This window comes from Piliocolobus tephrosceles, chromosome 6 (assembly GCF_002776525.5).
Source record: "Piliocolobus tephrosceles isolate RC106 chromosome 6, ASM277652v3, whole genome shotgun sequence".
NCBI classification, from domain to species: Eukaryota; Metazoa; Chordata; class Mammalia; order Primates; family Cercopithecidae; genus Piliocolobus; species Piliocolobus tephrosceles.
In genome coordinates, this window is record NC_045439.1 from 137382999 (window position 1) to 137404678 (window position 21680).

The following is a 21680-nucleotide window of genomic DNA, read 5'->3' on the forward strand; positions in this document are numbered from 1 at the left end:
CCCCTGTAATGAGTTGCAGTGTTCTGCTTTTTCGCACTTCTAGCTTTTGCTTTCTTTTCTGCTATTTGAAGCCTCTCCCATACATATATAGTCACAGATTTGAAGGAAGCTCATATACATATTTAAAGACTCTCCCATCCATAGGTTTTCCTTTTCAGGACTTTTTTGTCTTCATTTATAGCTGTTCTGGCATCCCTAAATTCTATTCTCTGAAACAGTAAGCCGATGATACCGCCACTTTCTTCTTGAATTCTCTCAGTCCCATGTCATGGGGACTGGTGAATACCTTTATGAACAAAGCCGCATCAATGAAGACTTCATCTAGTTTTATTCCCTTTTCTAAGCATCTAATCAAGCTCGTGCCTCTTTTTGGATACTCTACGGTACCTTCAAATAGTTGGGACTTTTTCTTTTATATTTTATCCAGAGTTTATCATAGACATTCAGGAAAGGAATTTTCCTAGACAGGCTACTCTGCCATTGCTGAAACTGAAATTCCTCCAATATTCTTTTAATAAGATATTTTCTACTTAAATCATCTGGGGTTGGTTTAGTTAGAAATTTTGCAACTAAAATCTGTGGCCAGATCTAGTACTGATGCAGGACTGATGTTTAAGGTTGATGTAAAAGTTATATATTTATAAACAAGTGTTTATTTCTTCAAACTGTAATTCCAATAAGTATTATCTTTTGGAATCACTGTTTAGTTATAGCTTTTAAATGCCTTTTTTTTTTTTTTTTTTTTTTTTTTTTGAGATGCAGTCCCTCTCTCTGTTGCCAGGCTGAAGTGTAGAGGTGTGATCTCGACACACTGCAACCTCTGCTTCCCTGGTTCAAGCGATTCTCCTGCATCAGTGTCCTGAGTAGCTGGGATTACAGGCGTGCACCACCATGCCTGGTTAATTTTTGTACTTTTAGTAGAGACAGGGTTTCACCATGTTGGCCAGGCTGGTTTTGAACTCCCGACCTCAGGTGATCCACTCACCTCAGCATCCCAAAGTGCTGGGATTACAGGCGTGAGTCGCCGTACCCTGCCACTTATTTTAAATATTTATTAAAATGCATGAATAAATGTACTTTCATGGCAGCTTATTCTTTTTTTGTGCCAGAATTGTCAAACAGAGTTTAAAATAATGACAGAAACACTACTTTTCTGATGAGGTTTACATCAGTTAGGACTCTTGGTGACAAGTTATAGAAAAATCAGCTTAGACTCACACTGACCAAAAAAAAAAATCTCTTGTCTCTTGGGATTCATGGTACAACTGAAGAATTAAATTGTTGTCAGCAGAGATGAATTTGAGCCTCAAAACAATTGAAGCCAGGTCAGTCAAGATTCCAAGGACTCTGCCATGTTGGTCCACCTACTTCTTTCCAGCCATTGCCATTATTCACTCACCACCTGAGGAAACTTGCCTACCAGTAGCTGCTGATTGAGGAGAGACAGATTCTCTTCTTTGACACAATACAAAAATTCTGTAGATAGATTCTGATTACTTCATTTGGGTTATCCCTGCATCAGTCACTACAGAACAAAAAGGACAAGGCTGAGAAAAACCATCTCAAACAGATGTAAAAAGGAGATCAGGGGCCTTCCCAAGAGAGGGAGAAGGCAGGATAAATCCCTTAAATTTCCCCTTCAGGACTCATTTCTAAAGATTTACTAAATGCAGGAAGAAATAATTTGAGGTTTAGAAAACACACTTTGAAAAGTAGATAAGTTTTCTATCAAAATAAAACACAATACTTTTTGAGTGCTTAATATGTGCCCACACTGTATCATCTATGCCTAAATATTTATTTGTTATGTGAAACCTGCCTGGGGAAATCTGAAGTAGCTTAAGGAGCACAGGTTATGGCTACAACTGACCCAGGTTCCAGTCAGCTAAGCTGGGTAGGCACAATTATTAACGATTTGACTTTGAGCAAGCTAGATAATCTCTATCCTTACAAGCTTTTTACTTCTGTGTACCAAAAGTGATTTTGTAGGGTTTCTGTGGAGACTGAAGAAAATGAGATAAATAAAACAGTAGAGGTACATAATAATGTTAGCTATTTTAAGTCATTGAGAGTCAGAGCCTGTTTACTTACACAATATCAACAAATTTACTTTCTGAACTTTAGAAAATAAAATCCATTATTTGACTTATTTGTACTCTGGAAGAAATAACATAGAATGAGAACAAAACAAAATGTCAATCTCCTTCTGGCTTTTTTTGCAATTACAAAACCAGGACAAATGCAAATTCCAATAAACACTCATGGAAGATCTTTGATAGCAATTTAATTACATTATTTATTGAGCATTTAATAGTGGGGCTTCACATAATTCTCATTCTGCTCCCCTTTCCTCCTCTTCTCCTTTTCCTCCTACTACTTCTTCTCCTTCCTCTGCTACTCATTCCAACTAAGTCATCTGAAGGCAAATTAGACTTAGGATATTCACCAGAATGACTTGGGAAGGTTGCCATAGATATGTCTTCCCCAGACCTTTAAACAAGTTGATTACATTACATTACATCATTTACCCCAAGTTTAAGAGAAAACCTTAATTTATCTTGCTAGGTAGAAAATGTGTTTTTACTATATTCAAAGAAAGTAAGTTGAAAAAAAAAAGAGATAATATAAAAGCATAGAGACAAATTGTTTGTCCTGCCTGGAATGAACACTCAAGCTGTATTAAAAATGGAACTAGCATTTTTATATTGGGACATATTATTTTTCTAGGACATACAGTGTGAACAGTAGAGTGGAGGGCCAATGAATGAGGCTGTTCATTCAATCAAGGTCCATTGATCTTTAAATGATGAGATTTGGGAATCATAAATCTCACCAAGAAAATCAGGCCACCTCCCAAAATTGTGGTTAGTATTATTAATGTATTCATTGCTCTTATGCATCTCCTTGTCTACATCTTTCTAAAGCGGCACCCTTCACCAGCTGGTTTCTAACTGCATCTCCAGGTTTGCCTTAAACTGTGTCATTTAGACTCCCTACACTTCACCAAACATCCTCTCCAGAGCCTTCCCTGATTCCTCCAAGTATTCCTAAATTGGCTAGGTTCTGCATCTTGCCAAAGCCCTTCATAACTGCACTGAACATGTGCATTATAATGATATGTTTATCTGCCTATCTACTGCTAGGCAAGGAGAAACTTGAGAGCAAAGCCTTCATGTAACTGTTTTCTAAAGACAGTTGTATCATGATATAATTAACACATAAAAATCTGCACATATTTCAAGTTCACAATCTGGTAAATTTTGACTCTCACACACACACACACACACAGACATGCACATATAAACAAAACTATCACTAAAGTTAATATAATAAACAAATCCAGTACCCACAAAAGTTTCCTCATGCCCCTTTGTCATTCCTCCCCCAGCCCCACCTATTCCTACAATCCCCAATCCCTAAACAATCACCAATCTGCTATCACTATGTTGCATTATCTAGAATCTTATATGAATGGAATCATACAATATGCATGCTTTTTTTTTTTGTCTGCCACTTTTTACTCACTCAGCAGAATAATTTTGGAATTCATCCATGTTGTTGTATGTGTCAGTGGTCTATTCCCTTTGTAATGCTGAACAGTGTTCCACTGTAAGGATACACCACAGTTTGCTTGTCTATTCACTGTTGATGCCACTGGGGTTGTTTCCAGTTTGTGGCTATTAAAAAATAAGCTGCTATGAACATTTCTGTACAAGCATTTGTATGGACATATGCTTTGATTTCTCTTGGGTAAATACCTATTCATGGGTCATGTAGTAGCTACGCGTTTAACTTTTTAAAAAAACTTTAAAACTGTTTTCGACACTGTATATTTCCACCAAGAATATATGAGAGTTCCAGTTGCTCCTCATCCTCATTAACACTTGATAGAGTCCATTCTTTCAGATACCTAATAGACATCCTGATGGGTATGCAGTGCTATCTTACTATTGTTTTAATTAACATTTCCGTAATAACTAAGGATGTTAAGCATTCTTGTGCATGTCTTTTGATGAGCATGTGTAAGCCTTTCTGTTGGAACTGCTTGGCCAGGAAGGATGTACTAGGTCAGCCTTAGAAGATATTATCAAACAGTTTTTAATTTTTATTTATGTATTTATTTATTTATTTATTTATTTATTTATTTTTTGAGATGGAGTCTTGCTCTTTCACCCAGACTGGAGTGCAGTGGCACGATCTCAGCTCACTGCAACCGCATTCTTCTGCCTCAGCCTCCTGAGTAGCTGGGACTACAGGTGCCCTCCACCATGCCTGGCTAATTTTTTTTTTTTGGTATTCTTAGTAGAGACGGGGTTTCCCCATGTTAGCCAGGCTGGTCTTGATCTCCTGACCTTGTGATCTGCCTGCCTCATCCTGCTCGTACCATATAAAACCCCCACTAGCAGTGTATGACAGTTCAAGTTGTTTTTCATCAACACTCGGAATTATATGCTTTTCTTATTTAGCCATTCTGGTACATATTGTATGATTCCATTCATATAAAATTCTAGAAAAATGCAAGCTACAGGAGTATCACACTGAGGTTTTAATTTGCATTTCCTTGATAATTAATGAAAATAAGCTATTTTTCAAATGCTTATTTGTCACTTAGCTATACATGATTGAAATGCCTGTTCAAGTCTATTGCTCATGTTTTTATTAGGTTGTCTGTCTTCTTATTTTTATTTGCAGGAGCTCTTAATATGTGAGATTTAATTCTTATGTCAGATATTTGAATTGCAAATATTTCCTCCATTCTGAATGGCTTCTTCATCCTCCTAATAGTGCCTTTTGATAAACAGAAGTATCTAATCTTGTCACAGTTAAGTTTCTCAAGTTTTTTTTTGTTTTTTTTTTTTTTTTTTTGTTTTTTTTTATGGTTAGTGCTTTTTGAGTTCTGTTCCAGAAACTTACTCCCAGTTTATTAGGTTTTTTTTTCCTTCCAGAATATTTATTATCATTCACATTCAGATCTGCAACTCATCTGGAGCTGATTTGTGGCACTTTTTTATTATTTGTCATTTGCCATATTCCATCTTATTAAAAAACAGTATTTCTGATTGTTCCTTTTGTGTTAAACCCTAGTATGGCTCAATATGGTGACCACTGATCCTGTCTTTATTCAAAATTTTGCTATTTTGTTCAGAGTGCATTTTTGCATTATTTGTTATTTTTAACACATTGTATCAAAATTATTTATCTTGATTGGTACATTTATGGAGCCACAAATACTTGGTACCCAAGGCAAGTCCCTCACTCACTTCACTCTAGTCCCTGCCATGCCTTAATACCTGAACTGAAGCACCTGGATCGTAGGAAGATCAGGCCACTATCCACTTGCTTCAGAATAGCTATATGGATTGCTTCTAGAAGCCTCAGACTCTCATAAGACTAGAGATCTTATTCTCTTCCTAAGTCAATAGAAATACTCTGGTAGCCTGAACTTGTTCACCATAATAATAATGAACTGCCTTGCAAAGATCCTGTATGCTCCCCATCCACCTTCTGCAGGGAAGAAACTGGCATCCCAAAGCAACTTACCCTTTGAAGGCCCATCCAGAGGATTTTCTAGTCCCTTTCTCTGAAAAACAGGAAAGAAAAATAAAAGAATATATTAACTCTTCAGTGAGTCATCATACAATGAACAGCATTGGATTGGACTAAATACCTCTGAGTGAGGCCACGTGCAGTGGCTCACATGTGTAATCCCAGAACTTTGGGAGGCCGAGGTGGGTGGATCATCTGAGGTCAAGAGTTCAAGACCAGCCTGGCCAATATGGTGAAACTGCGTATCTACTAAAAATACAAAAATTAGCAGGGTGTGGTGGCAGGTGTCTGCAATCCCAGCTACTCAGGAGGCTGACGCAGGAGAATCGCTTGAACCCGGGAGGTGGAGATTGCAGTGAGCCAAGATTGCGCCACTGCACTCCAGCCTGGGCGACAGAGTGAGACTCCATCTCAAAAAACAAACAAACAAACAAAAAATACCTCTGAGTGTCCAGGTCTCATCTGTATAGTGGCAGCATCAAGGAGTACTCACAACTAAGGCAGTGACAAAAATGAAGATTGGAGCAGCCACTTTCAGAGAAGGTCCTTCACTGCTCAAGTCTACTGACAGTCCACACTACAATCAGTACCAGTTATCTAAAAGAAGAAATTAGGAAGGCAAAGCAAACCTAACATGCATCATCCTTGGAACATACAGCAGATTAAATTCTTCCACTGTTGCAGCCTAGGAATTTAATTTGTGCCTGGAGCTAAGGCGCTGAAAGACGAGTAAATATTTAAGTTGAGATGTACCTGCCTTCCTAACACAAAATCATACACTCAGAAAAAGAGGAGGATATAATACACATTTAATTTCTTATCTACCCTCTAGCATTTGGTCTTTTAAGCTCTCCACCTCAACTTCACAATCAGCTTAGTACATACCTACTCATCGATTTGAATGGTGACCCGGGGCTATGGGATTTGCAGATAGCAAGACAGTGTTTTGGTCACTCTAATGCTAAGGATTGTTTTTGCTGTGGCTTTTTCTTGCAGCAATTTCATTTCATTTCTGTCAGTACACCTGATTAAACACAAACTCTCCCACGGCATGCCAGGTAATGGCCAGTACACAAAAGTAGCCAATAGCTCCAGGTCAGTCCTTGCTTTCACTGGACTGGTTGCCCTTCCTCTCAAATCACCGATTCCAATCCTCTGATTCTGATGCTTGTACACACAGTTTCAAAGACCACACTTTCTTTTGCTTTTCAACAAAGACTGAATTTTCATTCCAGCCCTACCACTATTCTATTGAGTGTCCTTAGGAAAATCACTTTACTACCATCTATGCCAGCAGTTCTCAACACAGGCTGCTCATTAACATACTGTTGCCTGAGCCTCAGCCCCAGCCTCAGAAGTTCCAGTTCAATTGGCCCATGGTTAGGATATCATACCTAGGTGATTCTAATGGGCAGTCAGAGTTAAGAACCACAAAACCTGTAGTTCCTAATCACCTGAGAGGTGGTTAAAATGTACATTTCTAGCTCACCCTCCTTCCCCACTCCCTGAGTCTGATTTAGGATACTCAATTAGAGACCAAGCATTTTCCATTTTAATGAAGCTGAAACTGGTGGTCCAGGTAACAGTCTTTGAGTAATACTGATTTTATAAAAGAGGTGGCTGTATGATATGATCTTTCGGGTCCGTCTCAGTGTTAATGTTTGATCATTTGGAGTTGCTGCCCTTCAGAAGGAGTGGATAATCCCAATGCTTTGTACCTGTTTAGTCTTAAGAAAGATAGGTTTTCTTTATCTTAAGATAAAGTACATGTCTGTTTCTTTGTTTTTGTTTTTGGTTTTGTTTTGTTTTGTTTGTTTGTTTTTTGCTGACTACCTTCTGTAAAGTTCCTTATATAGGTTTGAACCTCAAGAGTTTGCCAACAGACAACACAAGGCAGTGTGGAGCAACACGGTGTTTTAATGAGAGCCTGGGTGCAGGCAGGCTGAGGCCTAAAATGGCATCAGTCCCAAGTGAGGAGGGGCAAAGGTTTTATAGTCTCATGTAAACAGGAAGTATCCTAGCCTGATGTAAACAGGAAGTGTCCTAGTCTGATGTAGTTGTACCCGGATGGCCTCTTTCTAAATCTTCAGGGTTACGTGTCTTCTGGCCAGACCAGGTGTCTTCTGACCGGCTCTCTTCCTGCTTCTGCTATCTTGCTGTCAGCATGCTGCTGGTGCAAGTAGCCTTGTTTCTTGGGACTGGGCCTGAGAAGGGAGGAGTTACTCATCTCCTTAAGCTTTCAGGCCCCAGGGAGAATCTTATACCTTCCTCTCCCCAAAACTGGAAGAACTTGATGTCCGTGGATGAGCTCAACCTCTCCTCCTATTCCCACACCCTCTTCCACTCTAGAGGTTTTGGAACCAGTACTATAGGCGATAGGATTTAAGAAGCACTGAACACCATGGGACTTAGCACCAAGCTGCTTCCTTTGTTTACCCCCATCCTGGACTAACATTGCTGCCCCAGTTACTGCACTTTCATCCTGACCACTCAAGATCAAGTCCTCCCACCTTGGACCTTAATTATGTCATTGGACCCTGACATTGCTGCCTATGCCTGATTTATTTGAATCATTGTCTTCCAAACAGCTGAGATCCAGGCCATCTTGCCACCTTCCACAGTAGTGTGTCATGCCATCTAGAGACTTCTTCTCTCAGAGTTGACCCAGTGCTTCATATCCCTGATTTCCACCACATGCTTGTTTCCCTTGCTAGGGCCTCTCTGATACTAAACGGGGGCCTAGATTACCTCCTATTATGGTCATCCTTTTTGGCTCCTGGGTCCACATATTGCCCAGTAAATCTGACTTATTTCTGCCACCCACTCACTGCTGGTGTTAGTTCCAGGTCCCTATGGTCCCCAGTTCACCATATTGCTGGACTTCGATGAACATTTGCTACTTACCTAGCACTGTGCTAACAAAATTGCATTCACTATCTCATTTATCCTCATAAAACCCAAATGAGCTACATATTAATTTAATCCTCATTTTACAAATGAGGAAACTGGGAGCACTTAAAGTTGTTAAAATTACACAGACTGAAAACTAAACTCTCAGTACACTGCAAACATAATGAGACAAAAATAAGCACACTGGCACTTCCAGCTGCTGAAACCAAGTCTGGCTTTGTGATATCATGAGGTTAGGAGTTCGCTTTCAGAATCCTGGCTTTTTAGAATCTTTCTCCCCACCACATAGATAGCTGAAAGCATATGCCTTCAAGATCTAGCTTCGTCACAACCCACCTCACCAATACCTGCTTGGAGAAAGGACTCATTTAATAATTTTCAATATATTGAAGTCAATATGTTTGTTTTTCCACAAAGAATATTCACTCCAAGCCTAAAATCATAATGCAAAAAATATGTATTTCTTATTTAAAGAATTTTAGCAAATAGATATTCTGCAAGACCGCAGGAAACCTTCAGATTTTATTATATAGGTGGCCAGCCCAATATGTGTGGTGAGATCTTGGCAAAGCCCAGGCAGGACAGAGATTAGAGAAAAACAGTTTAGGGGGGTTGGTTTGATACTCAACAATTTTAATGATTGTATATAGTTACCTATTGCTACCAAAACAAATTACCACAAACACAGGGCTCAGCAGGGCTGATTCCTCTAGGCTCTGGGAAAGAACCATCCCTTTGCGTTTCCCAGATTCTAGAGGCTGCCCACATTCCTTCACTCATGGCTGCATCACTCCAACCTCTGCTTCTATCCTCACATCTCCCCTAACTCTCCTGCCTCCCTGTTCCCCTATAAGGACACTGTGATTACAGTGGGTCCACCCAGATAATCCAGGATGATCTTTCCATCTCAGGATCTTTAATTTAGCCACATCTGCAAAGTCATTTTTGCCATTTAAAGTTGCATATTAACAAAGAATGTGAACATCTTGGTGGTGGGGGGACATTATTTTGCCTACAACAGACTTAATGACTCAAATACAGGAGACAATCAAGGACAGAGGGGAAGAATGGAAAGTATTAGGATACTTTTGTTAATTCATATGACAATGACCGAAAGTCAACTGAAATTGGCTTACTTAGGCCAGAGAGGAGAATTTGGGGTCACCCATAGGCAAGCCTACAAAAGGGAAGGGTGGGAACACAGCCTCCAGGATAACTGGATATGGGCCTCCAATACTAACAACTCCCTCTTTCTTTTGTTTGGTCTGTCTTTTCTACATCTTATTGCCAGCTGCTCCTCAATGCTGAACCATTAACAAAAGTAGATCTAAGTGTGCACCCTTCAGCTTCATGACCAGGGAAACATAGTGTCCTTCCTCTAGCTCCAGCAAGAAAAAATTTCAGCAAGTTCCATGATTGGCCAGAATTGTATCCTATACCCATCACTGATCACTGAGCCAACCAACAAAGTTGACTGAACATTGGGATTGATCTACGCAGGTCATTTGATGCCCCACAAGCACTGTGATTTACAGCCCTCACCAGAACCACCATGTTAGACATAAGAAACAGTTCCTCAAGTGAAAAAAGGACTTGGAAAATGATAAATGCCCACTAAGAGGATGGCAGGTGTTATCCAAACTTTTGCAGCATTAATTCCTCTCAAACTGAGAACTGAATAAAAACTAGCAAGAAAAATGAATTATTAGTCTGGAAAACATTGTGAGACTCTGTCTCTACAAAAAAATATTAAAAATTAGCCAGCACAGTGATGTACGCTTGTGTAGTCCTAGCTACTCAGGAGGCTAAGGTGGGAGGATCACTTTACCCAGGAGTTTGATGCTCCATCAAGATATGATTGTGGCACTGCACTCTAGCCTGGGTGACAGTAAGATTCTGTCCCTAAAGAGAAAGAAAAGAAAAATGAGTGAGCTGAAACTTCTGAGAATTTTTGCCACTGATAAAAGTTAAGCATGGCACTACTGTCTTACTTAAATCATTTGTATCTTGAGGAAACCAAAAAAATTACTGCACAATCTTTCCCACCAGGCTGTAACCTTCATCCAGAGACTGTTTTCCTGATAGTTACTCTACTCAGACTGAGAGATAGCAAACAACCTAGTGAATTATTTAAATCAAAACTCCATCCCTTCTCTGGATCTACCACTTATAAAATGAGGGCGCTGGATTGAATGAACTTGGCAGCTCCTCTCTGCTCATAAAGAACATGATGCTGTGATTTCCTAACTATCCAGATAGGCTTCGTGTTTTAAGTGCACATTTTTAGGTCCTTCTGAGGGTGATGGCAGTGGTGGTGGTGGTGGTTTGGTTTTTTAAAATCAATCCCCGTTGAATGGCCTGACTTTTTCTTTCTTTCTTTTTTTCTTTTTTCTTTTTTCTTTTTTTTTTTTTTTGACACTCAGTCTTGCTCTGTCGCCCAGGCTAGAGTGCAGTGGCATGGCGTGATCTCGGCTCACTGCAACCTCTGTCTCCCAGGTTCAAGCAATTCTCTGCCTCAGCCTCCTGAGTAACTAGGATTATAGGTGCCTGCCACCATGCCCAGATTTTTTTTTTTTTTTTTTTTTTTTTTTGTATTTTTAGTAGAGATGGGGTTTCACCATCTTGGTCAGGCTGGTCTTGAACTCCTGACCTTGTGATCCACCCGCCTCAGTCTCCCAAAGTGCTGGGATTACAGGCATGAGCCACCACGCCCAGCCCTGACTTTTATTTTTATGTGTCAGATGCCAGGAATTGCTGGTAGACTCTTTTCACTGTCTAGTTGAGCAGGAAATGCTGTGGCCAGAGTGATTAAACCAAAGAGAATCTTGAAGGTGAATTCCCATTTTTTATTTTCCAGTTAAGCAACTGAGGCCAATATCATTGTTTTGTCAATATTAGGCACACAACTCCCAATTAGACCTCTGAAGACATTCTCTCAAGTCAACAGTGTAAGCAGTCCTCACTGCTTCTGTTTTGCACCGGGTCTGTTTGGGCTGCCATGTGACCCACACCTTTATTATTTCCCATTCACATGAACTTTTCAAGTGAAAGAAAACTAAATTACCTAAATTTTTAACCCAACCTTGCAAATTAGCCACTTGTCAGATGCCAACAATGGCACATGCCGATGCAAAGTTAAGCCTTGTGAAAAGGAATTATTTTTTCCCATTTTTAGCTTTCCCTAGAGACAAAATAGTAGCTCCTGGGTCCACATATTGCCCAATAAATCTGACTTCTTTCTGCCACCCACTCACTGCTGGTGTTAGTTCCAGGTCCCTGTGGTCCCCTTTGGCACTATTAAATCCTAAAAGTCATCTGCCAAGAGGTTTGAGCTAGAAAGGAGAAGACACCTTTCTCCTGAACTCCTAAGGTAGTTCTGTATGGTTACCTTTTTACCTATTCATGTCCCGGTCCATCAATTGGCAAGGACCACATCATGTCTAGCTTTGTGTCATTTTGTTTTCCAAGCCCACACCAAAGGGACAGAAAGGATATGTAAAAAGTAGGGTAGTAAGCACTTAAAAAAAAGATAGCATTTTTTTTTTGCTTCTGCTTTTCTCCCATTTTGAAGAAACAAAACCTTCTCCCAAATAATTCAGGGGATCCTGAAGGACATTTTTCATGGCTCAGTCTCCACATACCCACCACGTTTCCCAAATCCTTATCTGCCTATTTGGCCCTGCAGATGAGCTTTCATCTCCTGTATCTCTCTCTCTCTTTCATGTTTCTCTTTCTCTCCCTCTTCCTCTCTCTCTCTTTAGTGTCTCTCTCTCTCTCTCTCCTCTCTCTCCAGCTTTAGGCTGCCTGGCTTCCTGATTAAGCCAATATGTCTCCCCTACATGTGTTTCAACAGTGTTATCCCAAGTAAGTATAATAATTATTTTTCCACCCCTACGAAGGCCTTTCTTTGCTAAAAAATGCCTCTGAAACTCTTACATAAATTCCAGTAATCTCTGTTATTATTTACTTCATAGAATAGGAGGCACTGCATTGTACTCAAAATCACTCGTCCTCTCTGATTTTCCCAGTTTTCCTAAGAATAAATTTGTAACTCTTCCTTTGATGCAATCTGTTTTCTAAGAATACCTAGTGTTCTACTTATCTGATCTTCAAGACATGCCCAGCTTGGTCTCAATCTCAGGGTGAACACAGCAAACATAGGCTGAGAAGTCAATATTCCCAGTACATGATTAGTTTCCAAAGTTCCGAGAATTTGCTTTCTCATAAAGAAAAAATAATCTCCTACATATTGGCTTATAGTTAACATATATTCATCACCATTATATAAAGAGTGCCTTCTATGGTTCACACACATACTGAGCAAGAAATGGAGACATAGTGTTGAAAAAGACAATAAACCATGCCTTCACTCAACAAACTATAGACCATTAGAAAGACAAAACAGACCTAGAAACCATTAGGTATAAGAGTGTAACAAGTGCTATATAAATTTATATTCTAGGCATAGTGGTAGCCGCAAGTCTGCAGATCAACTCTGCTTGTGAGTGGAGAATTGGGGGAAAATGTGAAGTTTCAACTATAGTATGAAGGACCATGGCTGGTCAGGAGTTGTGGGTGGGTAAGTGGTACGGGCAAAAGCAAGAAGGCAAAGCTCAACAAAGCTTGCTCAGGGACAGGTAAATAGGTGTAGCTCAAGTACAGGGCACAAAAATTGTGGGGTGGCAGAAGATCAAGCTACAGGGGTAGACAGAAAGCATATTTTGGGGAGTCTTTTGTGCCATACTAAGGAGCTGAACTTCATCCTTTCTACAATGGAGAGCCTATGAAGATTTTAAGAAGAGAGGAGTAGGTGTGGCAGGAGTAATCGATATTATTATTATTGATAATAACTTTGAATGTAAATGGACTAAACTTTCGTTCTACTGGAACTTGAGAGGAGAAAAGGAAAAGTAAATGAACTAAGCTCTTTAATCAAAAAACATAGAGTGGCTGAATGGATTTAAAAAAAACAAAAACAAAAAAACAAGACCCAGCAGTCAAGGAAACACATAGCCTGAAAACAGAGGATAGAAAAAGACATCCCACGCAAATGGAAACCAAGAAGAAGCACAAGCATCTATACTTACACTAGACAAAATAGATTTCAAGACAAAAACTGTAAGAAGAGACAAAGAAGGTCATTATATAATAACGTGGTCAATTCAGCAAGAGGATATAATAATTGTAAATGTCTATGCGCCCAACACTGGAGCACCCAGATATATAAAGCAAATATTACTAGAGCTAAAGAAAGATATATACCCCAATACAATAACAGCTGGAGACTTCAACAACTCATTTTCAGCACTGGTTAGATCATCCAGACAGAAAATGAACCAAAAAAACATCAAACTTAATCTACACTATAGATCAAATGGACCTAATAGATATTTAGCGAACATTTTATCCAATGGCTACAGAATATAAATTCTTCTTCTCAGCACATAGATTATTCTTGAGGATAGAAGATATGTTAGGCCACAAAACATGTTTTTTAAAAATAAAAAAATGAAATTATATCAAGTGTCTTCTCTAACCACAGTGGAATAAAACTAGAAATCAATAACAACAGGAATTTTGGAAACTATACAAACACATGGAAATTCATATGCTCCTGAATGAACACTGAGAACATGGAAATTAAGAAGGACATTTTAAAATTTTCTTGAAACAAACCATAATGGAAACAAAACCTACCAAAGTCTACAGGGTATAGCACAAGCTGTACACTTTACTAAGAGGAAAGTGTATAGCTATAAGCACCCACATCAAAAAATTAGAAAATTTTCAAATATAAAACTTAACTATGCATCTTAAAGAACTAGAAAAGCAAGAGCAAATCAAGCCCAAAATTAGTACAAGAAGAGAGATTATAAATACAAAGCAGAAATAAATGAAATTGAAATGAAGAAAACAATACAAAAGATTAATGAAACAAAAAGTTGATTTTTTTGAAAAGAGAAACAAATCTGACAAACCTTTAACCATACTAAAAAAATAGAAGACCCAAATAAATAAAATGAGAGATGAAAAAGGAGACATTACAATCAATATGACAAAAATTCAAAGGATTTTTAGAGGCCTGTATGAGCAATTACATGCCAGTAAATTGGAGAACCTAGAAGAAATGAATAAATTCCTGGACACATATAACCTACCAAGATTGAACCATGAAGAAATCCAAAACCTGAACAGACCAATAACAAGTAATGAAATCAAAGCCATAATAAAAATTATCTCAGCAAAGAAAAGCCCAGGACCTGAAGGCTTCATTGCTGAATTTTACCAAACATTTAAAAAAGAACTAATACCACTCCTACTGATACTATTCTGAAAAATAGAGGAGGAGAAAATACTTCTAAAGTCATTCTATGAGGCCAGTATGACCCTGATACCAAAAACAAAGACACATCAAAAAAAGAAAACAACAGGCTAATATCCCAGTGAACATTGATGCAAAAATCCTGAATGAAATACTAGTGAATCAAATTCAAAAACACATTAGAAAGATCATTCATCATGACCAAGTAGGATTTATCCCCGGGATGCAAGAATATTTCAACATATGCAAATCAATCAATGTGACATAGCATATCAATAGAATGAAGGATAAAAAACGTATGATCATTTCAATTGATGCTGAAAAAGCATTTGATAAAATTCAACATCACTTCATGATAAAAACTCACAAAAACTGCATAGAGAAGGAACATACCTCAACAGAATAAAAGTCAACATGACAGACCCACAGCCAGTATCATACTGAATGGGGGAAAAACTGAATGCCTTGTCTCTAAGATTTGGAACAAGACAAGGATGCTCACTGTCACTGTTGTTATTCAACGTAGTACTGGAAGCCCTGGATAGAGTAATTACACAAGAAAAAGAAATAAAAGGCATCCAAATCGGAAAGGAAGAAGTCAAATTATCCTTGTTTGTAGAAGATACAATCTTATATTTGGGAAAACCTAAAGACTCTATCAAATAACTATTAGATCTGACAAACAAATTCAGTAAAGTTGTAGGACACAAAATTAACATACTAAAAAATCAATACCACTTTTATATGCCAGCAGTAAATAATCTGAAAAAGAAATCAAGAAAGTAATCTCAAGTAGCTATGAATAAAATTAAATAAAGTGAAAGATCTCTACCAGGAAAATTGTAAAATATTTATGAAGGAAATTGAAAATAACACAAAAAATGGGAAAAAAATTATATTCATGGATTAGAAGAATCAATATTGTTCAAATGTCTATACTACCCAAAGCAATCTACAGATTCAGTGCAGTCCCTTTCAAAACACATTCTTAACATAAATAGAAAAAAAATCTTAACATTTATATGGAACCACAAAAGACCCAGAATAACCAAAGCTATCCTGAGCAAAAAGAATACAACGAGGAGGCTGGGGGTGGTGGCTCATGCCTATAATCCCAGTACTTTGGGAGGTAGAGGTGGGAGGATCACTTGAGGTCAGGAGTTTAAGACCAGCCTGGACAACATGGTGAAACCCTGTCCCTACTAAAAATACAAAAAAAAAATTAGCCGGGCATGGTGGCAGGTGCCTGTAATCCCACCTACTCAGGAGGCTGAGGCATGAGAATCACTTGAACCGGGAAGGTAGAGGTTGCAGTGAGCCGAGATTGTGCCACTGTACTCTAGTCTGGGCGATAGAGCAAGACTCCATTAAAAAAGAATAAAAAGAAAAAGAAAAGAAAAGAAAGAAAGAAAAGAAAAAGAATACAATGAGGAATCACATTACCTGACTTCAAATTATACTACAGAGCTGTAGAAACCAAAATAGCACGGTACTGGCATAAAAACAGACACATAGACCAATGGAATAGAATAGAGAACCTAGAAAAATATACATACATTTACAGTGAACTCATTTTTGACAAAGGTACCAAGAACACACATTGTAAAAAGACAGTCTCTTCAATAAATGATGCTGGAGACACTGGATCTCATATGCAGAAGAATGAAGCTAGATCCCTATCTCTTGCCACATACAAAAATCAAATCAAAATGGATTAAAGACTTAAATCTAAGACCTCAATCTATGAGTCTACTGCAAGAAAACATTGGGAAAACTCTCCAGGACATTGGACTAGGCAAAGATTTCTTGAGTAATACCTCACAAGCACAGGTAACCAAAGCAGAAATGAACAAATGGGATCATAACAAATTTAAAAAGCTTGGCACAGCAAAGGATACAGTCGACAAAGTGAAGAGACAACTCACAGATGGGAGAAAATACTCACAAACTCTCCATCTGACAAAGAATTAATAACCAGTATATATAAGGAGCTCAAACAACTCAATAGGAAAAAAATCTAATGATCCAATTTTAAAATGGGCAATAAATCTGAATAGCCTTATCTCAAGAAAAGACATACAAATGGCAAGCAGTCATATCAAAAGGTTTTCAACATCACTGACTGTCATAGAAATGCAAATCAAAGCTACAATGAGATATCATCTCACCCCAGTTAAAATGACTTTTATCCAAAAGACAAGCAGTAAATGCTGGTGAGGATGGGGAGAAAAGGGAACCTGCATACACTGTCGGTGGGAATGTAAACTAGTACAACCACTATAGAGAAGAGTTTGGGAGCTCCTCAAAAAACTAAAAATAGATCTACCATATGATCCAGTGATCCACTGCTAGGTATATACCCAAAAGAAAGGAAATCAGTATATTGAAGATATATCTGCACTCCCGTGTTTATTGCAGCAGATATTAACAATAAGCAAGATTTGGAAGTAACTTAAGTGTCCATCAACAGGTGAATGAATAAAGAAAGTGTGGTATATACACAAAACGGAGTAGTATTCATCCATAAAAAAAATGTGAGCCTGTCATTTACAATAACTTAGACGGAACTGGAGGGGAGGTCACTGTGTTAAGTGAAATAAGCCAGGGACAGAAATACTTTGCCTTTTCTAAATTATTTGTGGAAGCTAGAAATTAAAACAATTGAACTCATGGAGATAGAGAGTAGAATGATGGTAACTAGAGGCTAGAAAGGGTTGTGGGGTTGGGGGAAGTGGAGATATTTAATGTGTACACAAATATAATTAGCTATAATGAAGAAGATACAGTATTTTGTAACACAACTGGTAACTACAGTCAGCAATAATTTATTATATATTTTGAAATAACTAAAATTATATAATTGGATTGTTTGTAACACAAAGAAAGGATAAATACTTGAGGTAATGAATACCCTGTTTACCCTTATGTGATTATTACACATTGTATGCCTGTATGAAAATATCTCATGTACCCCTGAAATATATACACTTACTATGTACCCACAAAAATTAAAAATTAAAATTTTAAAATAATAAATAAATAGCATTAGGCTTCATGTTTAAGATTCATATGCTTTTGAGACTTTTTCCATTACACCAAGAACTTCTTGAGATCAGGAATTATCTCTTTTTCATGATAGTTTAACGTGGGACATAGAGAGCTCAGCACACCTGAGGGGTTCAGGGGGTAATTAGTGGAATGGGATGAATGAAAGTAAGCATGAATAGATGGATAGAGGGATGCCATGAGCCTAATGGGGCCCTGCAGTGCAAGTACACACTAAGCATATTCTGCAGGTTTGAAAATGTGATTGCCCAGCTAAGATTAAAGATGAAGAGTGGGCCCTGGTCTTGACTTAGGAGATGTGATTGCCTTGTTCTGTTGGTTTTAGCTATTGCCCAAACCAAGCAAAAGCAGGTCCTACCCATAAATATAATTATGCCAGATGGGAAACTGATTAAACAGGCCATCTAACAGCATCTATTCATCTTAATTAGGGCATAACTTAAAGATGACTGTCTGAAATTCAATCTGATCACAACCAGAAGCAATGGAAACTGCCAAATACACTGTTTCATAACTAAGAACTGAGTCTGGGATGACTGTAATGTCTTTCAAAAACATATTTCAGAAGAAAATTGATCTCATTTGTTAGGGTATCATTTGAGGAAGTTCCAAATTACAGGAGATAAATATGGAAAATGACAAAATCAATCAGAAGTTGATAATATAGAAAGAAACTAGGGTCCACCCTGTATCTCTTAAGGCTTTGAATTTTTTAAAGATAAATGAAAGTCTGCATAAATATTATGGTTTTTTTTTTCCCCTAGAGTGCCAAAATCCATGATTTTCTAAAATAAACAGTGTATTTACTTTTTGGTCCTGTTTAAGCTCAGCCACTTACTAACCCCATATGACCTAGAGCAAAGTAATTAATCATTTTGAAACTCAATTTTGCAATGCATTAAAAAAGTAAGAAAAATGCACAACCTAGTGAATGAGAAGATGAAAGTAGTGTGTTAAAGAGATATGTAAATCATCAGTGCCAGGCACTCCTCTAAGCCATCTACATACAGTAACTTCTTTAACCTGGTTGAGACCAGTGCTATTACACAAGAGGATTCTGCAACACTAAGACATTAAATAACTTCCCTGAGGTCATGTGGCTAGCAAACAGATCATTTGTCATTTGAAAAATAGGCAGTCTTTCCCAGATCTCTCTGCTATACTGCCTCATCTAGCTGGTTTTCCAGAAGTATTTGTTGGATGGATAGATGAGGAAAAGAGAAGAAAGGAAGAAAGGATGGAGGGCTTAGCTGAGGGACACCTCTTAAAATCAATTAAGTAATTTTCTACTTTTCCTAATTCAGACTTATACCAAAGTCTTCTAATTATAATTTGACTTTTCTGTGCATCAGCCCATCCTGGAGATGGGTGGAGAAATTATGTAATCAGGCCAGTTCATCCGTGTATTCTACTGGAAATAAGAGTGTTCATGGCAAATTAACAAATTCACATTGATGTTTATTTATCAGTCTCTAAGCTTGGTTAATGTGAGTCAGTCCACGAGAGGAACCGATATTAGGAAATTGAAACTCAATTTCCCCTTCACCAGATTAATGTTGAGACTTCCCTAGAACGTAGTGCAGTTCCTTGTATGAAGTATACGCTCAATTAGTTTTTTGGGTTTTTTTGTTTTTTTTTTTTTTTTATTATTATACTTTAAGTTCTAGGGTACATGTGCATAACGTGCAGGTTTGTTACATATGTATACTTGTGCCATGTTGGTGTGCTGCACCCATCAACTCGTCAGCACCCATCAATTCATCATTTATATCAGCTATAACTCCCAATGTAATCCCTCCCCCCCCCATGATAGGCCCCAGTGTGTGATGTTCCCCTTCCCGAGTCCAAGTGATCTCATTGTTCAGTTCCCACCTATGAGTGAGAACATGCGGTGTTTGGTTTTCTCTTCTTGTGATAGTTTGCTAAGAATGATGGTGTCCAGCTGCATCCATGTCCCTACAAAGGACGCAAACTCATCCTTTTTTATGGCTGCATAGTATTCCATGGTGTATATGTGCCACATTTCCTTAATCCAGTCTGTCACAGATGGACATTTGGGTTGATTCCAAGTCTTTGCTATTGTGAATAGTGCCGCAATAAACATATGTGTGCATGTGTCTTTATGGCAGCATGATTTATAATCCTTTGGGTATATACCCAGTAGTGGGATGGCTGGGTTATATGGTACATCTAGTTCTAGATCTTTGAGGAATTGCCATACTGTTTTCCATAATGGTTGAACTAGTTTACAATTCCACCAACAGTGTAAAAGTGTTCCTATTTCTCCACATCCTCTCCAACACCTGTTGTTTCCTGACTTTTTAATGATTGCCATTCTAACTGGAGTGAGATGGTATCTCATTGTGGTTTTGATTTGCATTTCTCTGATGGCCAGTGATGATGAGCATTTTTTCATGTGTCTGTTGGCTGTATGAATGTCTTCTTTTGAGAAATGTCTCTTCATATCCTTTGCCCACTTTTTGATGGGGTTGTTTGTTTTTTTCTTGTATATTTGTTTGAGTTCTTTGTAGATTCTGGATATTAGCCCTTTGTCAGATGAGTAGATTGCAAAAATTTTCTCCCATTCTGTAGGTTGCCTGTTCACTTTGATGGTAGTTTCTTTTGCTGTGCAGAAGCTCTTTAGTTTAATTAGATCCCATTTGTCAATTTTGGCTTTTGCTGCCGTTGCTTTTGGTGTTTTAGACATGAAGTCCTTGCTCATGCCTATGTCCTGAATGGTACTACCTAGGTTTTCTTCTAGGGTTTTTATGGTATTAGGTCTAACATTTAAGTCTCTAATCCATGTTGAATTAATCTTCATATAAGGAGTAAGGAAAGGATCCAGTTTCAGCTTTCTACTTATGGCTAGCCAATTTTCCCAGCACCATTTATTAAATAGGGAATCCTTTCCCCATTTCTTGTTTCTCTCAGGTTTGTCAAAGATCAGATGGCTGTAGATGTGTGGTATTATTTCTGAGGACTCTGTTCTGTTCCATTGGTCTATATCTCTGTTTTGGTACCAGTACCATGCTGTTTTGCTTACTGTAGCCTTGTAGTATAGTTTGAAGTCAGGTAGCGTGACGTCTCCAGCTTTGTCCTTTTGACTTAGGATTGTCTTGGCAATGCGGGCTCTTTTTTGGTTCCATATGAACTTTAAAGCAGTTTTTTCCAATTCGGTGAAGAAGCTCATTGGTAGCTTGATGGGGATGGCATTGAATCTATAAATAACCTTGGGCAGTATGGCCATTTTCACGATATTGATTCTTCCTATCCATGAGCATGGTATGTTCTTCCATTTGTTTGTGTCCTCTTTGATTTCACTGAGCAGTGGTTTGTAGTTCTCCTTGAAGAGGTCCTTTACATCCCTTGTAAGTTGGATTCCTAGGTATTTTATTCTCTTTGAAGCAATTGTGAATGGAAGTTCATTCCTGATTTGGCTCTCTGCTTGTCTGTTACTGGTGTATAAGAATGCTTGTGATTTTTGCACATTAATTTTGTATCCTGAGACTTTGCTGAAGTTGCTTATCAGCTTAAGAAGATTTTGGGCTGAGACGATGGGGTTTTCTAAATACACAATCATGTCATCTGCAAACAGGGACAATTTGACTTCCTCTTTTCCTAACTGAATACCCTTGATTTCTTTCTCTTGCCTGATTGCCCTAGCCAGAACTTCCAACACTATGTTGAATAGGAGTGGTGAGAGAGGGCATCCCTGTCTTGTGCCAGTTTTCAAAGGGAACTTTTCCAGTTTTTGCCCATTCAGTATGATATTAGCTGTGGGTTTGTCATAAATAGCTCTTATTATTTTGAGGTACGTTCCATCAATACCGAATTT

General features: G+C 38.2%; 1 long non-coding RNA gene across 1 annotated transcript in view; it reads right to left on the minus strand.

Moving 5' to 3' along the window:
* LOC111548422 overlaps window positions 1-21680 on the minus strand; it is a 173094-nt gene that overhangs the window by 112082 nt on the left and 39332 nt on the right. Inside the window, exon 2 of the long non-coding RNA XR_002733401.2 lies at window positions 5542-5581. This is a non-coding gene — a long non-coding RNA (uncharacterized LOC111548422). The remainder of the gene's footprint in view (window positions 1-5541; window positions 5582-21680) is intronic.